General features: G+C 33.4%; 1 long non-coding RNA gene across 1 annotated transcript; it reads right to left on the reverse strand.

Moving 5' to 3' along the window:
• Window positions 1-2,549: 2,549 nt before the first annotated feature.
• Window positions 2,550-6,663, reverse strand: LOC145820206 (uncharacterized). Its single transcript, XR_014361381.1, has 4 exons — window positions 6,144-6,663; window positions 4,573-4,650; window positions 3,592-3,645; window positions 2,550-2,827 (listed from the first exon to the last, which is right to left on the reverse strand). It is a non-coding gene; the product is annotated as an uncharacterized LOC145820206 (long non-coding RNA).
• Window positions 6,664-6,877: the final 214 nt, after the last annotated feature.

Consider the following 6,877-nt stretch of genomic DNA (forward strand, 5'->3'; position numbering starts at 1 on the left):
ACTTGTGAGGATATAATAATTTAGAAGCATACATCTTTGAAGAGCAAAGATATGGAAATATCTTGAAAACTTTGAATAATTTAATAAGCTCAATATATTTATCAATAATCAAAATCAATAAAATTAAAATGTAAATAACCTTGGGGCTAACATATCCAATGCAAATGAAACCAAACTATCCAAAGTTTACAAATAATAGCCATAAAATAATTGATTTGGCACTAAGAATAAAATGGGGCATTTGGATTCGCATCTATATTAAAGTTAAGAAATTTTGAAGCTAGTGTAGAACTTTGATTGCTTATATTCATTCTTGATTGAGTATGAGATGTGCTTTCAATATTATCCACCATTTGCATTAGGGTAACCCTACCTATAAAAACAAAGTACATATTACAAATATTGTCCACAAACATCTTGAGTAATATGAAATTTAAATATTACAAAAAATATTTGTACTCATATCTTCAACACATATTGGTACATACATACTCTCTTGTATGCCATCCATGTAAGAAAAGTAGTAAAGTTGAGATTGCGGCACCTTATGATCAAATAGTAGCACAATTCGATTAACAATTTGACAGATTAAAATAAAAACAAACAAACAAAATATATAATTAAAACTTTACCTAAACATTCGTAGCCTTCTTATTCTTTCCCTTCAACTGATTCACGATTTCATTCACTTTACTAACTTTCCATTTGATACATGGACAACCTTTTTGGCGAGCAACCAAAGGACTCAGCACCTGGTGAGTCATGCTTGCTTTTGTAGTACTGTGACCAGGTGAACTTTTCAGGGAAGTATTAGAAGGTGGTGCACTAGTAAGAGGTGGTACAGTACTACTACGTGGCACATTACTCGCACAACCCGATATTTTTTTTCTCACTCTATTCTTGATTTCCTTCAACCCAAGTTGAATCACTTTGTGTTTACCATCATCATTGGTAGCAAGTTCTAACGTCTTGTGATACGTGTTATCCAACTTTGCATTGAGAGCAACCCCGAAGTTAGTATGTGTGATTGGAATGCATGTGTACCCTTTTTCCAAATGTTTTCTCCATCTCTCGACATTGTGTTTATTTGGAACCACATAGATGCACCTCTCAATGAGCACACTAAATGAATGGGCGCACATAATGTCCCTAAACTCAAACCACCAACTAGAACAACCTCCTTGACATGATAGGTACTAATTGATCCCTCATTTTTCAGAAGAGTCACATTACAGTACAATAGATGCTTCAATTCTGCTTGAACCTCTTTAAATTTTGCATTTGTGTAGGCTTCACGAAATTGCTTCTCAAAACGATACACCGTTAACCAATCATGCAATTTGTTACGAGATCTGACGTCTCCTTTGGTCTCCTCTCAAGACATTGTCATATTGCTTAACAAATTACTTTAAAGTAGTCGTCGAGTTCACATATCCATCAAAAAATGCATTTATGCTCTCACTTCATTGCGTAGTTGACATGCCAGCCCAAAAAATGTCTTTCACATAGACATGAATCCACTTATGTCGCTGATTGTATAATACCCCCAACCATTCATTATCATATAGATTGAACTTTGCAAGCATTGCTTGCCATTCTTCATCAAATTCATTTTTTATGAAAGAATCATAAACTTCATTTTGCAAAGCGAACTTTATAAATTCATATTGGGAATATCATCTCAATTTCTCCAAAATTTTCTTCATTATATGCCATAAGCACTAACGATGTCGAGCCTGTGGGAATACAATTTCTATGGCATTTTTCATAGCTCTGCACTGGTAAGTTATTATGACTTTTGGGTAAGCATCTGACATGCAACTTAACCATTTTCTAAATAGCCAAACAAATGTCTTTGTGTTCTTATTACATAACAGCCTACAACCAAACAAAATTGACTGTCCATGGTGATTAACTCCTACAAACGGAGCAAACAACATATCAAATTTGTTTATCAAATATGTTGTGTCAAATGAGACAACATCCCCAAATGCTTTATAAGCCACCCTACTCCTTGCATCTGCCCAAAACAAGTTTCGCATGCGATCATTTTCATCAAAGCCAATTGCAGAATAGAAGTTCAAATTTTGTTTTTTACGTGTTATGAAAATAAAGTGCAATTGATTCGGCATCTCCTACCCCACATCTCAATCTTCTAGCATTCTCAATGTGATCCCCTGCATCTCGTTCATCAAATGTTAATGACTCATATCTCCCCGCTTTAACAACTATAGAATGAAAATTCTTAGCCACCCCTATCCCTACTGCATCATTTATTTCTAGTCTCCTTTTCACAGGAGTAAGAATCCTCTTATTCATTGCAAAATGTCGTGAGTCGCTAGGAATCAAGTCATGAGTATGCTTAAGCACAACTATGGTTAACTTATATCTTCCATCCTTTTGTAGACTAGCTCTTACCCTTACTTTACATTCAATTTTTTATGACAAATGTCACACCCCAAATCCGGGTATGATCGGCCGTGGCCCACAGGGACTCAGCCCAAGGCACACGTAAGCCTAACTACTAATCCATAATCACAATGAGCAACTATACAAAAGTCCAGTAATAAATAACCAAACTCAATCCAGTGACATGCCACAAGTATAAACGGCAAAACCAACCGTAATCAATATCATCCAAACTTATGGGATATAAACTGCCCACATGTCAAAATAATCCTAAACGAACCTCAATAAAAATAAAAAGAAATAAATAAATATGCACAAACTTGACATAACAATCTAAAACAAAATAAATGTATGTCCTAGAGGTCCATGCAATTGAGTCTCAGCTACGCCATGAGTCCACCCTAAGTCCTTCTAACACCTGGAAGTGATAAAAACTAAGTCAGCTGATAACTCAGTGAGTAGCAACATGGATAGTAAATACAGTTTTGAAAACATGACTCAATTCCAAAATAAGATATATATCACAGAAACTAGATTGACATACAGTTTGGCAAATATAATCTGTTTCAAAAAAAAGGTTCCACAGTTCAACACTTAAAATACTCATGTCTCGCAAGAACATAATAAATGACATTTTCCACTTAAAACAGATTATAACATGAACACCAATAATTTTCTGGGTACCAATAAAAACAAATAATATGCCACACAGTTCTTAAGGCTATAAGTCCCGTTAGATCCAATACCAAACTAAAAGTCATCCTCAGGGTGGCACTTGGGCCTTTTCTCAAAGACGATCCGATTGAAGGTCACCTAGTTTTTTTTAAGGTCTTTTCCTTACAATCGTTCAGCACTAGAGTCATCATGGCCCAACCCGGATCTATTCCCTAGTGGCTAGAGTCACCACACACAGTGAAATAATTTCCCTGGACTAAATACACATATGGTCCTAATAATCAATACACGTCAGTTTCGCAAAACATGGTAGTTTATCATTATAAACATGAGACCAAAACAAATAGTTTACAGTATGCCAAGTTCACACATGTTTCAGAAATAATTTGATTCAATTGATAATATAATAATTTATCAAAACAATTTAGTCATGAAACAACAATTTAATTTTCCAACAGTTCAGGGTAGGGAAACATTTATAAAAATATGTAGCATGAAACTACTCACCTGAAACCGAAATAATATAATCCTCGAATAGAGTATAAAAGTCCAACTAGTGCCCTGAACCAAGTATGAAAACTACACGTCACTACTAATTTAAAAAAATACTAAAGAATAAGAACTAAGTAATCCCAAACTAAAGCGCACTAACACGGTTCAACCCAACTCACTGTTACTCTTAAATATTACCTAAGTTCATATTCTTCAAGGTCTAAAATCACCCAAGACATGGGTTTCGATCGAAACTTAACTAAAAATAACTTTAAGATAAAATAGAGTTTTAAACAAGTTTTTCCAATCTATTCGCTAATTTTGAAAATTACAAAACCCACTCCACGCTATTCGAAAAATTCCAAAAACCTCCAGATATCAACTAATATATCCTAAGTTTCAAACCCAATTGGTTTCACTTGATTTGCTTATCAAAATAATTATCTACAATTAATTATATCTAAACAGGTTGTTTTCTGCAGCACTTTAAAGAAATTGATGGTTCTCTTAGTATATATGAGAAATCAATGCAAGGTCAAAAATTCAAGAAACTAGACTCGTAACCGGTTCTAATGACACTGATTTGATAATTTTTAGATTTATACCCAAAGAGAACAACACTCCCGAATTTACTGTTTAAAACCAGTTTTCTAGACAGATTTGAATGCATCAGTTTATATGGATTTTGACTCCCAAAAATTATGAAAAAATTTAAATATGCAATTCAATATGTAATTAATCTACTGTAAAAATTTCAGATTAAAATTCATCCGTTTGATATGGTTTCTTGATTTTTAAAGTTTGTGATTCTGTGCAGAATTTTTAGGCTAAGAATTACACCATTCTTTATACATAAAGCACTATCCCAATCAGCCAAATATTTCATAGCCATACCCAACACATGAACCTACTTCACCGATTTGATTCATCAACTACACAGCAACTCACAAGAAGAAGAAAAAGATAGTGAATGAATAAAAATAGTAAGGGATTTACCTTGCCAATGGCCACCACAAAACTCAACAATGTTCACCCAATGACCTAGATGTTTCTCTCTCCCTTTACCTCTCACGGCTGCTCAGAAAAGTTGTGGGAAAACAATATCATAATAATTAGGGTTTGTGTTTATTTTATTTATACTAGTGGTGGGCACACATAAGTCAAATAAATAGATAAATATACAATATATATATATAAGTTATATGCAACTCAAATGGTAAAGCCTTATTTATTAAGTTTGTGGTCTAGAGTTCAAGTCACACCCTCCTCTCTATTTACTTTATTTATTTATTTTTTAGATTATAAATCTTGCCTCTAAATTAAAGACTTTCACCATAAATTTATTTTAGGTTTAAAAATTAATTGAAAGACCCTCCAAATATTTAATTTGCACTTTAGGATTCACCACCAAAATATTCGAGATTGTAATGTTATTATTATTTAAATATTTACTTGATTTGTATATTCGGGTTCTCACAACAAAGATGGTTTCATGGGATTTACTTCTGATCTTTTTGTTCTTTTCCGCGCTCGAGTACATTCAATTCCAAAGTATTTTACCTCTCCATGATTTCCAATATTTTGTGTTCTATAAGCTATAGCAAATCCAAGGTGTTTCTCATATTTAGCATAAAACGCGTACACTTCTTGCTTTGAGATAAAATACATACCCTTCTTCGATTTTTCAACTTCACCACTCTCATTTAATGAAAGATTGTTCTCTGGTTCTTCAACTTCCTCAATCCCATTGAATGAAGTATTATTTGAATCAATGTCCATTATAACTTACAATTGAAATATAGATTCAGAAAGAGAAACTGAGAAAGATTATACAATCCTAAATAAGGCCAAACCTTTATGTACTCAATAAAGCATAATCCAATCAACACACTTTTATTTGAAAAGAAATTAAGTAAAAAGCAGCCCAAGCAGGAACCATGAATACATTTTTGCAACTAAAAATTGATAGTACGCAAACAACCAAATCAGATAACAGTTCCAATAACTACCTATCTAACAATAGTTACAAAAACTAAACCTTTACAACTGTTTTTATTTCCACGGAAAGAAACAATTAAATAGAGGCAAAAAAACAACTTGTTTCAAGATTCAGTTTAAACCAAAAGTCTCAATTTGTTTGTATACCAACGCCAACAGATCAATATGTTTGTATAATATTAGTCATTCAGGTTTCAAAATCACACAGTATATCGTAGGTACAAATCATTACCAAATCATAGTATATCATCAACATTTTCAAGATTTCTCTCACAAATTTTAGATCATTACTCCACCATGATTTGTTTCAAAATCTCAATTTGTATCAAGATTTCTCCCACAAAATCTCAATTTGTTTCAAGATTTCTCCCACAAATTTCTGATCATTAATCAATATGTTTGTAACCCTTAACTATCCTAGGTCATTACCCCACCATTTCAACACAAGCAAATCATCGAACACCTTGAGAGCAGAAAATCCAGGGGCTTACATTCAACTTTTCACAGACATATATATATACATACATATTACAGAAGAGGGTAAGGAGGAGTTGAAGAGCAATACATACCTGTGCAAGGAATTGAAGACACACACAGGCGAAAGGCGATTCTAGAATAGGTCGATGGTTAGTGGCGGAAAAAGGAGAATTTTGGTAGTCGTCGATGGTCACCCAGGTCGATGGTCAGCAGCACTAACCAGGTCGGTGGTCAATAGCGGCACACAGGTTGGCCAGTAGGTCGCAAGCTACAATTTATTCGTCCTCTCTCTCTACTCTCTTTTCATCTCTGTTTTTGGGAATCAAACACGTGCTTCTACGAAGGTGTGTGATTGGGCGAAAGACAAGACCCCTTGCCAACACATTCGGCCATTCGAGCTGAGTTATTTTGAGCTATGTAGCGAGACTGTTATAAGAATAAGAATTTTTTTTTGAAATAAATAGTAAAAAATGACCTTAAAACGTAAAAGCCTAAACTATTTATTCTTCAAAGCGCAAGAATACTATAACGTTCCCAAAATATTGACATCTGATATATCTAGATTAACTCATTTATACAGTCCAAACCCCATTACTTCAAATTATTAACATACAAGAACATTGAGTACTATAGACATTTCCATAACCAATATTTATGCTAAATCCCCATCATTCTCTTAATAATATTTAATGTGAGATTTAACAAAAGAGTGATCACATACATTAATATTTTTATCATTCCTAAGATATGAATCTATAGCAGGTGATGATAATAAGTCAAAACAATTTAAATAGAAATTAATACCTAATTAACTACAACTTCCAAG

The sequence above is a fragment of the Camellia sinensis genome, chromosome 2 (genome assembly GCF_055761805.1).
Source record: "Camellia sinensis isolate YWXY chromosome 2, ASM5576180v1, whole genome shotgun sequence".
NCBI lineage: Eukaryota > Viridiplantae > Streptophyta > Magnoliopsida > Ericales > Theaceae > Camellia > Camellia sinensis.